Source organism: Salvelinus namaycush, chromosome 13 (genome assembly GCF_016432855.1).
Source record: "Salvelinus namaycush isolate Seneca chromosome 13, SaNama_1.0, whole genome shotgun sequence".
Taxonomy (NCBI): domain Eukaryota; kingdom Metazoa; phylum Chordata; class Actinopteri; order Salmoniformes; family Salmonidae; genus Salvelinus; species Salvelinus namaycush.
Genome location: NC_052319.1, coordinates 16,865,184 through 16,884,415, shown reverse-complemented (window position 1 = coordinate 16,884,415; position 19,232 = coordinate 16,865,184). Strand labels below are relative to the sequence as shown.

General features: G+C 41.8%; 1 long non-coding RNA gene across 1 annotated transcript; it reads right to left on the bottom strand.

Annotated features, from left to right (window-relative positions):
- Positions 1 to 3,452: 3,452 nt before the first annotated feature.
- Positions 3,453 to 5,570, bottom strand: LOC120057898. The gene is made up of 3 exons (XR_005477970.1): positions 5,468 to 5,570; positions 3,918 to 4,125; positions 3,453 to 3,759 (listed from the first exon to the last, which is right to left on the bottom strand). It is a non-coding gene; the product is annotated as an uncharacterized LOC120057898 (long non-coding RNA).
- Between the last annotated feature and the right edge of the window lie 13,662 nt (positions 5,571 to 19,232).

Genomic DNA, 19,232 nt, shown 5'->3' with positions numbered 1-19,232 from the left:
CCTAGTGACACGAGCCTTCCAGATGAGCTAAATGCCTTTTATGCTCTCTTCAAGGCAAGCAACACTGAAGCATGCATTTGTGCACCAGCTGTTCCAGATGACTGTGTGATCACCGATGTGAGCAAGACCTTTAAACAGGTCAACGTTCACAAGGCTGCGTGGTTAGACGGATTACCACGACATGTACTCAGAGCATGCGCGGACCAACTGGCAAGTGTTTTCACTGACATTTTCAACCTCTCGCTGACCGAGTCTGTAATACCTACATGTTTCAAGCAGACGACTATAGTCCTTGTGCCCAAGAAAGTGAAGGTAACCTGCCTGAATGACTACCTTCCTGTAGCCCTCACGTCGGTAGCCATGAAGTTCTTTGAAAGGCTGGTCATAGCTCACATCATCCAGGAACCATCATCCAGGAAACCCTAAACCCACTCTCGCATACCACCCCAACAGATCCACAGATGATGCAATCTCAATTACACTCCGCACTGCCGTTTCCCAACTGGACAAATCGAACACCAATGTGAGAATGCTGTTCATTGACTACAGCTCAGCATTTAACACAATAGTGCCCACAAAACTCATCACTAAGCTAAGGGCCCTGGGACTAAACACCTCCCTCTGCAACTGGATCCTTGACTTCCTGACGTGCCGCCCCCAGTTGATAAGGGTATGCAACAAGAAATCTGCCACGCTGATCCTCAACACTGGGAAACCTCAGGGCTTAGTCCCCTCCTGTACTCCCTGTTCACCCATGACTGCGTGGCCAAGCACGCCTCCAACACCATCATTAAGTTTGCTGACGACACAACAGTGGTAGGCCTGATCATAGACAACGATGATACAGCCTATAGGGAGGAGGTCAAAGACCTGGCAGTGTGGTGTCAGGACAACAACCTCTCCCTCAACATGAGCAAGACAAAGGAGCTGATCATGGACTATAGGAAGAGGAGGGCCGAACACGCCACCATTCACATCGAAGGGGCTGTAGTGGAGTAGGTCGAGAGTTTCAAGTTCCTTGGTGTCCACATCACCAACAAACTATCATGGTCCAAACACACCAAGACAGTCGTGAAGAGGGCACGACAACACCTTTTCCCCCACAGGAGACTGAAAATATTTTCCATGGGTCCCCAGATCCTCAAAAAGTTATACAGCTGCACCATCGACAGCATCCTGACAGGTTGCATCACCACCTGGTCTGGCACCTGCTCGGCATCTTACCATAAGGCGCTACAGAGGGTAGTGCGTATGGTTCAGTACATCACTGGGGCAAAGCTTCCTGCCATCCAGGACCTAAATACTAGGCTGTGTCAGAAGAAGGCCCAAAAATGTGTCAAAGACTCCAGTCACCCAAGTCATGAACTGTTCTCTCTGCTATCGCACGGCAAGCGGTCCCCGAGCGCTCAAGTCTATCTCCAAAAGGCTTCTTAACAGCTTCTCCCCCATGCAATAAGACTGCAGAACAATTAATAAAATAGCCACCCGGACTATTTACATTGACCCCCACCCCGTGTTTTTACACTGCTGCTACTCGCTGTTTATTATCTATGCAGTCACTACAAATTACCTCAACTAACCTACCCCCGCACATTGACTCAGTACCGGTACCCCCTCTTTATAGCCTCGTTATTGTTATATTAATGTTTTACATTTTATTTCATTTTTTTACTTTAGTTTATTTAGTAAATATTTTCTTATCTTTATTTCTTGAACTGCATTGTTAGTTAAGGGCTTGTAAGTAAGCATTTAATGGTAAGGTCTACACTTGTTGTATTCGACGCGTGTGACAAATCAAATTTGATTTGATTTGAATCTGTCAAGGCTCACGTAGAATTATGAGATTATGAGCAGTAGTAGTTCCTGGTTTTGGATTTTCTTAATTTATTATTTGGACAAATCAGGACTGCCCAAATGTGCCTAATTGGTTTATTAATACATTTTCAAGTTCATAACTGTGCACTTTCCTCAACCAATAGCATGGTATTCATTCACTGTAATAGCTACTGTAAATTGGACAGTGCAGTTAGATTAACAAGATTTTAAGCTTTATGCCCATATCAGACATGTCTATGTCCTGGGAAATGTTCTTGTTACTTACAACCTCATGCTAATCATATTAGCCCAAGTTAGCTCAACCGTCCTGTGGTGGGGACACCGATCTTGTAGTTAATGTCAAGCCCTGCATGTTTTTTTCAAAAGTCTCATGGAATGTAGGCCTACATTGAACACCATACATTGGCTGCTACTGTAGGCTGAATGATAGAACAGCTATGTCCATGTTAAAATGTTATTGGATGCATTTTCTCCATTGTTTTTGATAGTAGGCCACTCTCGTAGGCCAACTTATGATCAAATAGCCAAAGGAGCCTACTTGACCACTGTCTGAAACTATAATTTAAAGTGGGTACAGTCTCAATGTTCACAGTAAACACATGCTGGAAGTTGCACAGAATTTGTGCTCAGCAGACCTGAAATTTGCCATGTGCCATAAAGAATTTGAGGGAACATTGCCTGTAATGTGTTGAATTGTAAATAGTAATTGCTATTAGCTAATTCATATTATGGGAAAATAACATTACAAAGACTGTGTTTGTGCAAAATATTTATTTTAAAAAACAGTGTGGCCAGCTCAAAAGCTGACTGTTGCATCGATCGTATCTGGACGTTCTAAATAAGTGTTCTAATCATACCGGTTTGAGCGTACGCTGCAGGGACCATTGTATAATGATCACAATGTGTGTTCTTATGTGTCAAAGGGTTAAACCGGGGAAGGGATTTCAAGCCCTGTGAGCAGTAGTTATTGTACCCCTGGGGAAAAACTAAAGACGGACTGTTCGTTCTACATGTATATTTTCATGAAATGCCATGTTTCACATTAGCCCATAAAAGTCTAACACTGTCTAAGCCGGGGGAGGAGGGAGGGGGGTTACTACTAAGCTATATGGAATTGTTTTAAGAAGGACACGGAGTGCTCTATGTTCCTGCTTGTAGCAAGCCTGAACTTGGATGCAGATAAATGTCCTGCCTTGTAGAAAGGTGGCATCTATCTCCTCCCTGTAAAAGTCTTCCAGACTTTTATAAAAATGAACATGTGTCCATCCCCCTATCCCCAGTTGAGTCTTCTGGGTTATGGAACTCTAGAGCAGCACATCAAAAAACCTGCCACCCTGTTTTCAGCTATCCGCAGACAGTTCCCTGAGGATGTAACTATCTAACTAACCCTTTCAATGGCCACATTTTGGGGATGGCCAAATGCAAGAAAGTTTTGTATAAACATGTCATTTTACTTTTTCAGTTTGTTAATTACAAGACAATAACTTTTTCATAGCATGTTTGGCACGTTGGTCTTCACTTTTTATGACATCTTTTGTATTTCTGTGGTAATTTCAACATCAAGACAACACTTACAGCTTATGATTCAAAAGTTCTAAAATCAGTGCAAGGGTGAATAGATTTTTATTCATGTTTATCAGACACGTCACAAAGGCGTGTGAACTAAAATATGTATCTCAGTCAAGATTGAAGAATGGTTCAAATAGACAAAGTAAATATAAGTCAGTGCTTTCGCCAGTAGTCATTCATATAAATTTGAGTGGTTACATTCAATACATGTTGACAGAATGGCTGTGAGAGAGACTGTTGCTGTGCTTCCTGGTAAGGAACTTGTTTCCAGTAGCACTGAACGCCCCAGTATTCAATCAGGCAGCTTGAAGAACATTTGTCATCATCCAGGCCCATGTCACAGCACGCAGTGGCCTGATAGGGAGATGACAATAAATGCATTATGTACCTTTCATCACCAAAGCCATGTTAGCATTTACTGCACATGTTGCTGAACAATTCAACCTATTTGTAAGTGTCGTTGATATATGGAAATTCACTTATACTCAGTTCATAAGCATTGACTGTAATACCTCTAGGGTCCTGTGGTGAAACGACTGCTGTGCAAGGAATTGGGCAACAGCTTTCTTCCAGGGCCCGTATTCACAAAGCGGCTTCAGAGTAGGAATAGCGATCTAGGACCAGCTCCCCCTTGTCATTGTAATCATATTCATTGTGATCTATAAGGCTAAACTGATCCTAAATCAGCACTGCTATGGGCCCTGGTCTGTCAGCTGCTTTCTGAAATGCAACAACAACAACAAAAACATGAATAAGAATAAGCCTAGTCAGTCAGTAATTTAGCTAACTAATGTGCACAAATTATATCAAAACAACACAGCCTATTTGCAGTAAAATCAGGAGAGGCATTTAGCTATATTTAACTGTTTCAGTCTCCAATGCATCAATAAACAGGCAGGGAAACAAAGTAGTTTGACAAAAAGTGTTCAGTAGTCAGTAACTAGTCTTTAAAATGTTGCTAGCAATTATATAGCTAGTTGTTCTTTTCTAGAAACCTAGCTACAGTCCACTTAGCTAGCTAGCTATGTTGAACTCAACTCAGCTAGTTAGTTAGCTGCAATAGCAATGGCTAGACAGGAGTTCATCTGAAATGTAGACAACGGTGTGCACTTCATCCCCTGCCAGTCCTATCAACCGATGAACACGGTTGTTTGAATAACTTTTCTCCATACATCGCTTGATATATTAAACTTTTGCCACAGCCAGTTGGCAAGCATTCAAAAAGTCCCCTTTGTCAGTCAACATTTTTGAAGCACAACTGTTGCAGTGGATTAAACGATAAAATGGAATGGACACTGCTATGTTTCGAAATAGCTGTGTTGAAAACATCCTCATTCACTTCTTCCATGTTTACTGCTTTGTGCGTGTGTCTACACGGATCATGAACACAGGTGAAATTAGCGGAAGGGAGGGATTTGGCTGAGAGTTTCCTTTTGTGAGGGAGGAGACTTTGCTTCCTTCCTTCTCACAACGGAAATCACAATTGTTAATATCATTCCCCCCAGAGGTTAAACCTTGAAGTGACAACTTTCACAAAAATGTTACTTCTGTGTAACCGACAGTAGGTTTGAATAACCTAAACATGTGTTTTACGGTTGGGATGGACTGCACAGCCAAAAGTGAGTGATCAAGCTGCTAAGCTGTTGATCATTTTGAACTTGACAACTTTCAAGCAACCTAAAGACTGAAAGCTAGCTAGTTAGCTAACTATTTTCCAATTACGTATTAGTTTCATAATCCATCTAAGATTTCAAGCTAGCTTTATTTAGCCTGTATTATACTTTTTGCCTTGTTTGTCGATCTGTAATGTTAGCTAGCTAGCTATGCCGTTCCAACCTTCCTAGCTGCCCATCTAACCAGCTGCCAATGGGCAGCTAGCTAGCTAAATGTTTATAGTACAGAAGAGATATTCTTCAAGTCAAAGTTGTACATTTTCAGTGCTGTAGTAAAGGATCTATTATACAGACAGTCAAGATGACATGAAATACGATTTTAACCCCAAAATATAGCATGTTAATATCAAGCAAAACACATTTTTTGAATGTTCTGAAGCTTTCTTTACCCTTTGTGGTCGTTGCTAAGCTAACCAATAGGCCTCAAGTCATTGATGACACAACCCGGTTTTCCTCCATAGTAGTGCATTTCCAGTGTAACTTGATCAGCTATCTTGCCCTGCTCGAAGCTTCCATTTGCTCTGTGTGCTCTTTGTATACAAACACCATGTGACTGGCTCAATCAGCTGCTTTGGGGAATGGCTTCACAATGAAAAAATAATGCAACAGGCAAAATGAAGAAAGTGATTTACTTTATCTATTAACTTAGTGCACAAGTTGACTGCAAGTATTTATTTAAAAATAACAAATATTCAAATGTATGAAAAACCAGCAAAACATTGTCTTGACAGTATTGAAAATCATACTGTGGGTATTTTGAAATACCCGGTATATATGGTACATTGCCCAAGCCTATATTTTACCACGCAAAACCTTAAAAGGTACTGTAGGCCTGTTCAGAAGGTAGTTATGTTTTTGTTTCCACATTCCCTAACCATAACCCACATTACACATTACATTTGCCAGGATAATGTATAGAGATTCACAACTATAAGACCACACACACACTAACTGAGGTCAAATGAGTGGGTTTAAGACAGGGGGTAAATGGTAAATCCAAAAGGGAATATTAAAGCCTATTAAGAGAGAGTGAAACATTTGTATCTATCATATTGCAAATAGAGAAAACAATAGTAAACACCCGGCACATCTGTTACAAGCTTATCTGAGGGTTCAGTAGAGAGAGAGGCAGGCGTATTACAGAGCACTTAACCTGCGCTCTCACTGTTTTTAATGCATCACCGTTGCCTAACGTAGTAAAGCCTAATGTCGTTGGGCTTAATAACCAAGGTCCTTAATTTATAGGTCTCTTAACACATCATCTATCTATTGTCATGTTTTTAAACACAAGCCCTGCTTAGAGTAGTGTTTGTGAAGGGTTGGTTGAGCTATTGTGGAGTGTGCACAGAGTTACTGTATGTATGTGAGCTCACCTCATTAAGGTTGGTTGTTTGGCATAGACATGGGAGACATACGAGAACAGCACAGTACCAGGAGGATAAAAAGAGCTCCGATGAGCTGAGGGGAATTAGGCTTTATCCCTATCCTCACTTCTACATTACATTTATAAACCCCCGGAATGATCCATTTCTGCCCAAAGCTTCCCATTCGCAGAGGCCGTATCAACACTCCCTGTCGGCATTAGAAACGGCCTGCTCTAATTCATCTCTTTAATTAATTACCACACATGCCAGGGAGTGTTTGTCCAAACCAGGAGCGCCGCTAGAGTTACTAGAGGGAGGAAGAGAGAGCGAGCGAGATGTGAGAGGTGGCGATGATGTTTCGTCATAGCCTGCAGGGGTTATTGAGCCAACGCTCTGATACCTGAGTATATTTGGCCGGCTTCCTAAGCACTCAAACAGACAGAGGATTTTCATTTTGGTGTGTAAGAGGCTTTTTTTTCTCGCCACCATCTAATGCGGGACTTAAAAGGTAAGCACAATCTGCCAGCGTTCACCTACGTGGCGTGATGCTGCATGCACACAATGAAAACAAGTGCCCTGGGTAAACAAAGAGGAGGATCATGGGACGGCTGAGAGGCATGCAGCAAGTTGTACAGGAAACGGGAAACTTATGCAAGCGTGCCGTTTTCTGTCTTTTTTAATTCATTCTTCATTTGAACAGTACAGTATGAGTGTCTATCAATCTGCTGAAAATTAAATGATACAATATTATGCAATAGTACAGTATGCTTCATTTTTTTTACATTTATTTTATTTAACCTTTATTTAACAGCAGATTGTACAGTAGGCTGGCCTTCAATATCACAAATATTTCTCAGACGTACTCACCCACAGTAACTTGGCTTGTAGAAGCACTTAGAGTTGCGAGCCAGAGCTGAGTCACAGTGAGTATGTTGCTGAGTGATATTTGAATAAATATTTAATATAGGAGACAAGATGATACACAAGGAGGTCAAAGAGCAGATCTTAGAGGAGGAGAAAGCGTAGAATACTTTTATTTTGAACAAGACGACAGAAATAGTGTCCCACGCTTTTGTTCTCGTTCACATGGAATGACCAGACATTTTTCTTTAATGAGACTGCATCAGATAAAGTTAAATAGCTGTTTGAGGTGATTTAAACAAATGGTAAAATTAAAGAGATCTGGAAGAGAATCAGACAGACAAGCTGCATCAAATACAGATTAGGAAATTGGGGCACAATTTCCCTTGAGAGGATACTATTCAGCTGTAGCTTAAAAACTATTATACACTGAGGCCTGCTGTCCAAGACCATTCCAGCTCAGTACTGTTGCCCAAAACCCAGACCACAAAGAAAATACACAGTAGCACAGGGTTAGTACTACACATTACTAGTCATGCACACAGGGTTTGGGTTAGAGTAATGGTAAGGGGTAGAGCTCGAATTGGGTTAGTGTAAGGGTAAAGAGTCCGTGTTAAGGTTTGGGTTTCACAGGTATGACACAGCACACTGCTTACTAGAGTTAATACATCTTTGAATAATTAAACTTGGGGGAAGGATGTTTGTTACAGTGTAATGTGAATATTCTCAGTGTTTTTATGTACAAATATGTAATAGGCCCCCTGTTGTATTTTTGAGACACTGGGACAACCTCTCTCAGATCTGTCTTTTCCCTCTGGACTGCTCTGGTCTCATGTTTGGGGTAAATAGGAAACACACATCTTGGCTGCATCTTGGCTGGGGGGAGTTTTTTGGTGTGATACTCACAAAGGTTTAATGTGGCAAATTTAAACAGATTACAATAAAGAAAAGATCTTACCCCTCTGCTCTCACAGTGCACGTTGAGGCTAAGGATCTGCTGCACTTTCATCTTCTACTCATCTGAGTGTACTTTTTGCCTTTTTAATTTCTGCTCTTAGTTTTCCCTGGCTGCTAGACTTTGAAACGAAAACGAACACAGCCAGTTGGACTAACATTTCCCCGTACCGTTAAACATACCGAGACACATACAATTTTAATTACCTAGCTCCCATCTCATTTGCATATCAGTCAGAATGAAAGAGGGGGAAAAAACATAGAATTTATTCCCGGCAAGTGGCGACTAAGTCTTTGATGATCATGACAATTAGACTGGATCAAAGTGGACCTTCGACAAGGACCAGATCCTTATTAGCATAATGAAATTAACTCTTAGAGAAGAAGAATCGCTTATAGGAACAACTGATTGTACATTATTCATATTGGGGTGAAATTATGTTTATGCTGGTACTTTAATAATTATAAACCTTGTTTTCAATTAACAGTTTGTTAATTAACTTCTAGTTCACACATAATCAGGGCAGTATTCATTTGTTGGGTTTTCCCCCTTCGTTACTGAAAGCTTTTATTTCTCCCTTGGCATATCACCCTGTTTAACTAAGATGTTGTTTTATTGTTTGTTTATTTCGATTACATCACATCAAATCCTAATTAAAGTTTTCATTTTCATAATCAAATAATTAGAAGAGAATGCTGTCTTTCCGGAAAGATTTCTTCAGAGTTACAGTGGAAGATATCTTGGCCTTGGTTCAATCAGTCAATTAGAGGGCTTTGGGACCTTTGTGTTCAAACACTCTTAACGTTTAGTGCCTGAATGAAAGTCCAGAATCTTTCTCAGGATGCTCAAGGTCAGTCAGTGACATGACATGAATGTAGTTTAGGGGCTGTTCAGCTTGTCATCACAGTGTTGTCTTCTCCCATGGACCAAACACTGTTTATGGTAGTCGCTCCATCCATCCTAACAGGGCCTGTCAAAACTAATGAGCGGCCACTGCTATCTCTGGGTCTGGGTCTCTTAGATCACGACCCTGGCTCATCATTCTAGCCAGTGTCTGCCCAGTCTAGTCAGAGTGTCTAACCTCTGTAGACCTTCCCACCGTGGGAACCACGTGCTCTTCGAACACTGATGGACCAAATGCACCGTCATCCTCCGACTCTCAGACACCACCTATGCCTCTCCTCTTGTTCCCCTCCTCTCTCTGTCTGTAGCTCTCTCTCTCTCTCTCTCTGGAATAAATTATCAGGAGTGCTGGGCAGCTGTCTGAGCCCTGTTTGTAGGCCTTCCTGCTCAGAGTACTTTAGACTGTCCCAGGGGACAGAGGAGGGCAGGGACATGGGGTGTGTGTTTCGCAGTGTGTGTATATGTGTGTTTATGAAGGGAGGGGGGGCTGTAGTCAAATCAAGCAACCCTGCACATATAAGCGAGGTCTTCGCCCACGCACTTTTTCTCAAGCTCCTTGCGAGTGCCGCTGGGCAGGCCGATAGTGGCGGACGAGGATTTGTCTGTGTGGCGGGGGCAGGGGGGGGGGGGGGGGGTTCTCCCGACGGTTAGCTGGCGTTTCAAGCCCGGCCAAAGTATCCTCTTGGGCGAGTGCAATTCCCATGCCCTGCCGCATTCCTGCTTCAGATCCCAGACGCGTTTTTGGGGTTGTATTTATTTTTCCTCCCCCTACGTGGAGTCCAGGATGTAGCCCCAATGTATTCCCACTGACCTACGTGGGAGGAGGAACTACAGAGCCCTCCTGTACACACACACACACCGCCATTAGGCTGACTCCCGTGGGGCTCTGCTCTCTGTTAAACACAGCAGTGACACTGAAAGCTCTGCTCTCTGAGTTATTTTACACTCATCTTCCTCTTCACAAGACAGGGTCACTTTGGAATGGAAAGTGACACAAATATGTTACATTACAGTGAATTACATCTCAATATCATAGGTTGCACCTCCATCACTTGGTAGGCATCATGCCATTGTTATCAACGTTCACAAGCCACCCTCTGCCATAGTGGTGGCCAAAAGTTGTGATAAGACCACTCATCCCGAACGGGGGCTAATTAATGTTTAGTCTAAATTACACTATAGTGGCCTGGAAATATGATGACATTGCTAAAGTAGGCAAATATATAATGTCAAACTTACTTTAGACAGATAGCAATGTCGTCATTAGCTAGCAAAGTCCGTCAAAAATAGCTTGCAATACCAACATTAGCTAGCTAAAATCTGAACTCCCTCAATCTTAGCTAGCTAGCTAATGTTACACTGCATCTAAAGTCAAAATTATGACAATTATCCTACTAATTATTTGCCTCTAGAAATCTCATTGTATTTCCAAGCCATAGTTACTTTTTTTTTTTTTTTTACACAGTAGTGTACTTTTGATTAAATCTTTATCAGCTCCAATTGACAATGCATTGAGTAGAATGCTCAGTCGGGCATCAGTCCTAAAATTAATGTTCAAAACAATATTGTGACGAAATGTGCAACCCATAAATAAGAAAATCCATATCTCTGAATACAACACCTATACATCCAGCTATTCATTTGCAGGTTCACTTCAAAGCACTAGTTTCTGCAAACAATCAACTGAATCCTTGTCACTTAATTAAAAGACTGCAGCTTTCATGTCATCTCTCATATAGGCTATGTACTGTCTATGATTAGCAAAATGTAGGTGAGTTCCTTAAGATGTTGATCTAAGAGATAATATTGAAACATGAAAATAAACACAGCAATTTCCTTAATTTGCATGTCTTGCACTGGCCTTACATGAATTGTTAATCATTTATACATGTGCATATGACTTCAAGAGCAAAGAATGTAGCATTAGTAGTCATGGTTTTGTATGGATGGAACATAAAGGTGTATGAAAGGATCCCCACTAGCATTTGCTAATGCAGTGACAGACTTTATGGTACAGAGTAGGTGATACACGAAGGTGAATGACATAAAATAACACCATTAAGTGACAAAACATTTTGGAACCATAAGTGTCTGTCTATTTCAAGTAAACCATATTGTGGGAAAAGAAAAACACAGTAATCAAAGGTATGTGATGTTCTCTTGACAAGAGACCTTGACCTTGAAATAGTGATACATTAATACCCGAGTGATGGAGTGGAGAGGAGGAATGACATCCCTTCTTCCTGGGAAAGAGAGAGTAAAGCCAAACACCCCTGTTTTCTCAGAGCCGTCACAATCTGGCGATCGGACAGGGCAGTTTCCTGTCTGGGACCTTCCCATCCCTCCCCGTGGAGGAACACAGGAAGTAACGACCCCCTAGGTGCTCTGAATGTCAGAATGTGGAGAGGACATTGCCCGGGGGCCTGATTCATGTTATCATAACACTCCTAAGCTTCACAAGTTCCCCTCGCTCGTCTCCCACGCTGGAGCTAGGAGCTCAAGGGGCCTGTGACATCACCGGGAACATGTACAACTCTTCCAGCTTTAGTGTGACTAGTAAGTGACAGCTAATGGCAAAGGAGAGAAAAAGAAGGTAGGGGTGTAGGTTCTGAATAAGTGGAAATCTTGAGGCTTAGAGAAACCAATCAACTCAATTTGATTGATTGGAATCTTGCTTGTTTGATGACCTCACATGCTTGATGATTACTATATTGTCACTTCTCAGTATGCAAGTAAGGCTTTATAGGCTGACTGGTTTGATTTACAGTATAAAGACAAATCAATACCGAGATCGTTTGTTCAAAGAAAGGGTGTTTCTGCTTTCTTCTTGGACAAATTTCAGCAGTAATTTTTTTTTTAAAATACGACATTAGCATATGTTTACAAAGGATGTGCAAACAAAGGGATTAAGTGACTCAAATAAATCAACTCGCTGTTGTATCTGCTGAGCCACAGGCCAGTGACCTGAAGTCATCTTTGGAGGGAACATATTACAAAAAAGTACAATGGGAGTAAAAATGTATTTTGTGCTTAAACACATCTGGGTTTGGTTACCCGCTCCGATGTAGGTATGAAAATCAGAAACACGCTGGATGTTCCCTGAGCGTACGCCTTGGTGACTCCAAACAAGGCATAACATTTACGTTTCCCAGCTTTCCTGGGATGTTGAGCCGCATGCGGCCCCTCATAAGTCAGAGTACCTGATGGGACGTTACAGAGGCTGTGTGAGTGACATGAAAACCAGCTGTTACATTCACCACTTCCAGCTAGCGCAGAGCCATAGAGATCTATGATGTCATCCTGAACGCTCTCATTCTCACTGTGTAAGGCTGGAGTTACACAAAGCATCTTTCACACTATTTTAGTTGCAGTTGCAGGTTGCAAGTGACATCATCTCAAGCAACTATGCTGTTACATGAATCAACTCAAAACATAATTAAAATTGCATGCAACAGCTAATCAAATTGAAGCTGCTTCTGTCATATTGTTTGAAAATTCTAAACTCACCCCATGTCATCTGCTGCATTACATTGTGATTTCACAAATAATTTGTTTATTCAAACTATTTCGTTATTGAATAAGTATTGATTTACAAAAAATGCTGGCAGTACAATTTAGCTAGCTAGACAAAATGAAATTGCCAGCACTGTTTGATTAAGTTAGCCAGATAGCTAGCAACAAGCTAACCAGTTGAAACTGGTCAGAGAGAGGTCTGGGTTCACTTAAAAAATTATTTTAATTGACTTCCAAACCATGTACATTACATAAACCTGAACTAGCCCTGATTCCAGTATTTATTTATACAGCTCCAGTTTTGGTAATGCCTTTTCTGTCCACCTTGATCAAGATTCATGCAGCACTGACAGCTGTGTTGTTGACATGACAACTAGACTGGAGTTCCGAACCTTCGAATGGATCATGTGACAAAAGCATTCATTTTGATTGGCTGTTGCTTGCAACTAGTTGCACAAAGTTAAAACATTTCAATTGGATGCAACCAAGTTGCAGATGATTTGCTTATTATTTGCAGGGGTGGGTGGGGGGGTTATGGTGCAATCAAGAAGCAAATCAGTTGCAAGCAACTAAAACTGCAGCTTAAAAGAAAGAATTCTGGCATGGCCGAGGCTTCTTATTGAAACGTACAAAGTCACTTGTGTGACTTGGAATGTGCACATGCTCCAATTGGGCCCATTTTCTCTGCCCCACAAAAGACAATTGCCCTCAGCACTTGTCATGCTTGTTGGATGATTTTGAAGTCGTCAGTTGACTGCACTTTCATAATCTCAAAATGAGGTACTCTTAAGGGCCTGGTACTTCATTAGAGGGAATGTTCTGTTGGGGGGGGGGGGGGGGGGGTGTTGGAAGGAAAAAACAAATGATTCATGAACAAACACACCGGTCGTGATACCCATGTCATCCTCAATCAAAGGCATGCTGATAAATTGATGATAATTAGTCTGTGTCTATAGCGACATGGTCATTAGTAACGACAGCCTACATAGTCATTCTAGCATAGGAATGAAAGGTCTCAAGAGTATTTATTTGTGTAGAAATATTTATGATAATGTGTGCAATGGTAGATTTTCAAAAAAACTCTAGGACGTTGTATTCCAGCGTAATGAGACTGTGTAAGAAAAACGTGATAGTATTACACAGTTATGGAGGAGTGGATAAACTAATGCAGAATACCTGTGGTTGCTTTGAATCAATAGCCTTGAATGATGGCGTTGTAGTTTTTTATTAGCTAGAATACAGGCTAATTCCAGTTACTGGTGCAGATGTTACGGCCATAACTTGTACACCTTTGTTGTACCTTGAGGATCTATAGTGTTAAGAGCAGATGCTCTCAAAGCAGGTTCCATGTAAAATAAAAGGCTGATATTCTACCGACTAAAAACCCAATCCACTTAGGAAGACTATAATGGGATTTTGGATATGCAGAGACCTGGAGCGCCTCTGTTTTTAACACTTTTAATGATTCAACACCTTTATCCGGTGGGAACGCATGCTAGTTGTACTGTAACTAACCATGCTCTTATATGAACTCCTGCTCCTTCTGATGCATTTCCTGCCTATGGGGCCTAAGGAGCCGGTTTAAGCGCTCAAGGCGACCTGGAGCATTACAACAACTCTCTCAGGGTCAAATAATGAATAGCTCTGCGCTATGAAACAACCTGCTAGTCTCCTTACAAAGAGGACCTGAGAGAAAACAGCTGGCCCGTAAAGATCAACTATCCCCCCCTCCAGTTCTCCTCCCGCTCATCTCACTCTCATAGCCTACTCTTTTCCTTTTGGCCTCCTGCCCTCAAACCTCTCACAATGTTCCCAAGAGCTGCCACCTTTTTTCCTGCAGTTTGTTTGTTTCCTTCTGTAGACTTACCTAACATAATCTTGGCAGCAGACCATGGCCCATAATCCCTAGTGTGGGAGAGAGGTGGTGGGTGTACAGTATATCTTCCGCCTACAACTCCTCCACTTCTTCCACTTCTGCCCTGCATAAACTCACACACAAATTTCTCTTTGATATTTGAATTAGTTAAAATATATTATGTTTCTCAGTTCTGTCCAGCAATATCCTGACGCATTCCTAAACATAGAAAATGTTATAAATAATTGGGATATTTGTTTATATGGACTAGCTTTATTTTGTACAGCAATACAGTGCTGGGTGTCAATGTAAAAACACAACCACTTGTTTGGGGGAGAACCTCATTATTGGTGGTATTCTTTGGCAACAGAGAGCAAATAAATATTTATTTTCCCTATCTACACTGGAGGTATAGTGGTCTTTATTGAATTAAACATGCGACAAATGCACCTCAGAAAACATCTATTTGTGGCATAGGGATAGAGATTTAGGGATTTAGGAAAGGTCTGTTATTCCTATATGATTTTGCATATCTTTCTGTGTAAATTCTGCCCTGCATCAGGCATCAGGCGATGCTTGGAAACTACTCAGACCGACAAGGTGGGGGATTGGCAACAGAGGCTTTACGCTCGTTAATCAGTCTTACAAAAACGCAATCTCCGGACAGATGTTTTCTCCTTTTTTCCTTTTTTTTCTTGATGGCAGCTGCAAAGCCGTTTAAGGATGAGGGAGATTGGGAACGGGACACCACCTGTGTCTGTGATGTTTTCGCGCGCAGCCATACAGGACCCAATGGCCAGGAGCATCTGAACTAATCTGTTGGAGACAAGAGATACAGAGGCACATTGCGCTTCAAATGTACCGTCAGATTGCCCTCAGTCCAGGAGATGCTTTGTGTTCTCCCTAAATTGAACAGCTTGTCCAGGCAAGACAAGTTAATAAGGGAGTTGGTTTCTGGTAATCCTTCCGATATTCTGTAAGACCTATGGTAAGCCACATGGAGGGGTGGACACTGCTTTAGCAGAAATACAAGAGTGCTTCTCTATCACTAAAGTGACAGTTTCTCACGACAGCTGACTTACTGTACCACTCCAATGCCCCCTAGCTGGTTAACCCTCGCCCTCACCCTCATTCATCATATTAAGGCGTTTTTTTTATTTTTAGCTTGGATAGTCATCTGGATATTATGAGCAGCTTTTTGATCATGCGTGACTAATCGTGTAGCTGAAGTCATGTGGATGTGGCCCTAAAGCCTCTCTGTCTTTCTTTGACAAAACAAACTCTAGCTTCTGCTCCGTACAGCCGTTTGGCATTTATTGTCCGTGTCTTGTTCTGTACAAATCAAATCAAATTTGATTGGTCACATACACATGGTTATCAGATGTTATTGCGAGTGTTAGCCAAGTCCAACCTATAAGCATTTCGCTACACTCGCAATAACATCCAGGGGCTGTCGCAGTTCAAACTGAGCATCAAAACCTCTGGACTGAAACCGTGTTGGACTCTAACCATCACCTTAACTTCACAGATTTTATTCAACATCCCAAATCCCTTATGGCTTTTTTCTCTTTAGCAACAGTTTGTTGTTTCAGGGGCTACTACCATCACCAAACAAGGTTGACCTATAGAGCCCAATCCAACCTTAAAATGAAGGACGTAAAGAATTGCAATTTCCTATATAAGCAATATATAACAGCAATATTTTTTAAGGCCCCGGGATACTCTTGGAGCCTCATTAAAGGAAAAGAGATCTTCGTCAAAAGACCTTTGATATGTTTTGTTAAACTAGAGGTGAACGGCAAATATCGGTTTTAGAGGCATTACTGACATTTCCTTGAAATTGGATAATTGTAGCCTGCCTATGCAAAGCATTCAAAGGAGCCCACACAATTTGGCATGAAATAATTTTTTGGGTGAGGCTTAAATTATATGTTGTCGATGGAAGCATTTGTGCTGTAATTTTGTGTCTCCCTTTCTTGAGACATGTATAATTTTATATTGGATGTACTCTGTGCCAGCAAATGCATCTTTTTACATTGTTGCTATGTGATAGAGGATGGTGGTTATCAGTGGAGGATGATGGTTAGCTTAGCCTGAAGGTTGAAAAAATAGAATTTCTTCTGTGAGAGTGGTCTTTAATAGGAAATAGGAAATTATTTTCATGAAATGCCAAATTCTTATTTCATTCAATGCTCAGTTTTGTTACACTTACCAGAGTACCGGTAAAAAAAGTGTAGGTTACATGTTGACCACCTCTATTTTGATAGAGAGGTATACCAACGTGAATTAGACAGAGAAACACTTGAAGATTGCTCTTGAGGCTTTCTACTGTGGATTAATTCAAGTTCAAGAATCAAGTTAATTCACCTTGCCATGTATCAGTTCCACAACCACTTGATCATGCGTGTGACAAAACCGTGTTCTTCAGTCAGAGGTCAAACTGGTGGGCACAATACGATTGAAGAAAAACATGCCATTCCCTTTCATGTCTCCTTTTTTATTAGATTCTTAACATCTGTTCAGTTCATGTGGCATTCCAGATTTGTGGCATTTGGTGGCATTAAATCGACTTAAGTCTTCTTTTAACCTTTTTGCAGAAATTGCAACAACAAACAGTTACCTCACAGCATGGGGCCAGGGAAGGCATCTGTGCGCAGTGACGAAATGTCACAATATGGGAGGAGGGAGACACCCACCTTAGCTGTTAAGCTGCCAGGCTAACACACCGGCTGTGATGTAACAAGCTACCAACATCAATAAGAAAGCATATCAAAATTATTAATGGACAGTACAGGATATGTACACACCTGGGTTTTGACGCACGTTCCTGATTTTTATTTATTTTGTATTAATTTTTTTTCACATTTATTTAACCAGGTAGGCAAGTTGAGAACAAGTTCTCATTTACAATTGCGACCTGGCCAAGATAAAGCAAAGCAGTTCGACACATACAATAACACAGAGTTACACATGGAGTAAAACAAACATACAGTCAATAATACAGTACAACATTTTTTTTAAATAAAATAAGTATATACAATTGAGGTGAGCAAATGAGGTGAGATAAGGGAGGTAAAGGCAAAAAAAGGCCATGGTGGCAAAGTAAATACAATATAGCAAGTAAAACACTGGAATGGTAGATTTGCAGTGGAAGAATGTGCAAAGTAAAGATAGAAATAATGGGGTGCAAAGGAGCAAAATAAATAAATACAGTAGGCGGAGAGGTAGTTGTTTGGGCCAAATTATAGATGGGCTATGTACAGGTGCAGTAATCTGTGAGCTGCTCTGACAGCTGGTGCTTAAAGCTAGTGAGGGAAATAAGTGTTCCCAGTTTCAGAGATTTTTGTAGTTCGTTCCAGTCATTGGCAGCAGAGAACTGGAAGGAGAGGCGGCCAAAGGAAGAATTGGTTTTGGGGGTGACCAGAGAGATATACCTGCTGGAGCGCGTGCTACAGGTGGGTGCTGCTATGGTGACCAGCGAGCTGAGATAAGGAGGGACTTTACCTAGCAGTGTCTTGTAGATGACCTGGAGTCAGTGGGTTTGGCGACGAGTATGAAGCGAGGACCAGCCAACGAGAGCGTGCAGGTCGCAGTGGTGGGTAGTATATGGGGCTTTGGTGACAAAACGGATGGCACTGTGATAGACTGCATCCAATTTATTGAGTAGGGTATTGGAGGCTATTTTGTAAATGACATCGCCGAAGTCGAGGATCGGTAGGATGGTCAGTTTTACAAGGGTATGTTTGGCAGCATGAGTGAAGGATGCTTTGTTGCGAAATAGGAAGCCAATTCTAGATTTAACTTTGGATTGGAGATGTTTGATGTGAGTCTGGAAGGAGAGTTTACAGTCTAACCAGACACCTAGGTATTTGTAGTTGTCCACATATTCTAAGTCAGAACCGTCCAGAGTAGTGATGCTGGACGGGCGGGCAGGTGCAGGCAGCGATCGGTTGAAGAGCATGCATTTAGTTTTACTTGTATTTAAGAGCAATTGGAGGCCACGGAAGGAGAGTTGTATGGCATTGAAACTCGTCTGGAGGGTTGTTAACACAGTGTCCAAAGAAGGGCCAGAAGTATACAGATTGGTGTCGTCTGCGTAGAGGTGGATCAGAGACTCACCAGCATCAAGAGCGACATCATTGATGTATACAGAGAAGAGAGTCGGTCCAAGAATTGAACCCTGTGGCACCCCCGTAGAGACTGCCAGAGGGCCGGACAACAGGCTCTCCGATTTGACACACTGAACTCTATCAGAGAAGTAGTTGGTGAACCAGGCGAGGCAATCATTTGAGAAACCAAGGCTATCGAGTCTGCCGATGAGGATATGGTGATTGACAGAGTCGAAAGCCTTGGCCAGGTCAATGAATACGGCTGCACAATATTGTTTCTTATCGATGGCGGTTAGGATATCATTTAGGACCTTGAGCGTGGCTGAGGTGCACCCATGACCAGCTCTGAAACCAGATTGCATAGCAGAGAAGGTACGGTGGGATTCGAAATGGTCGGTAATCTGTTTGTTGACTTGGCTTTCGAAGACCTTAGAAAGGCAGGGTAGGATAGATATAGGTCTGTAGCAGTTTGGGTCAAGAGTGTCCCCCCCCCCCCCCCCTTTGAAGAGGGGGATGACTGCAGCTGCTTTCCAATCTTTGGGAATCTCAGACGACACGAAAGAGAGGTTGAACAGGCTAGTAATAGGGGTTGCA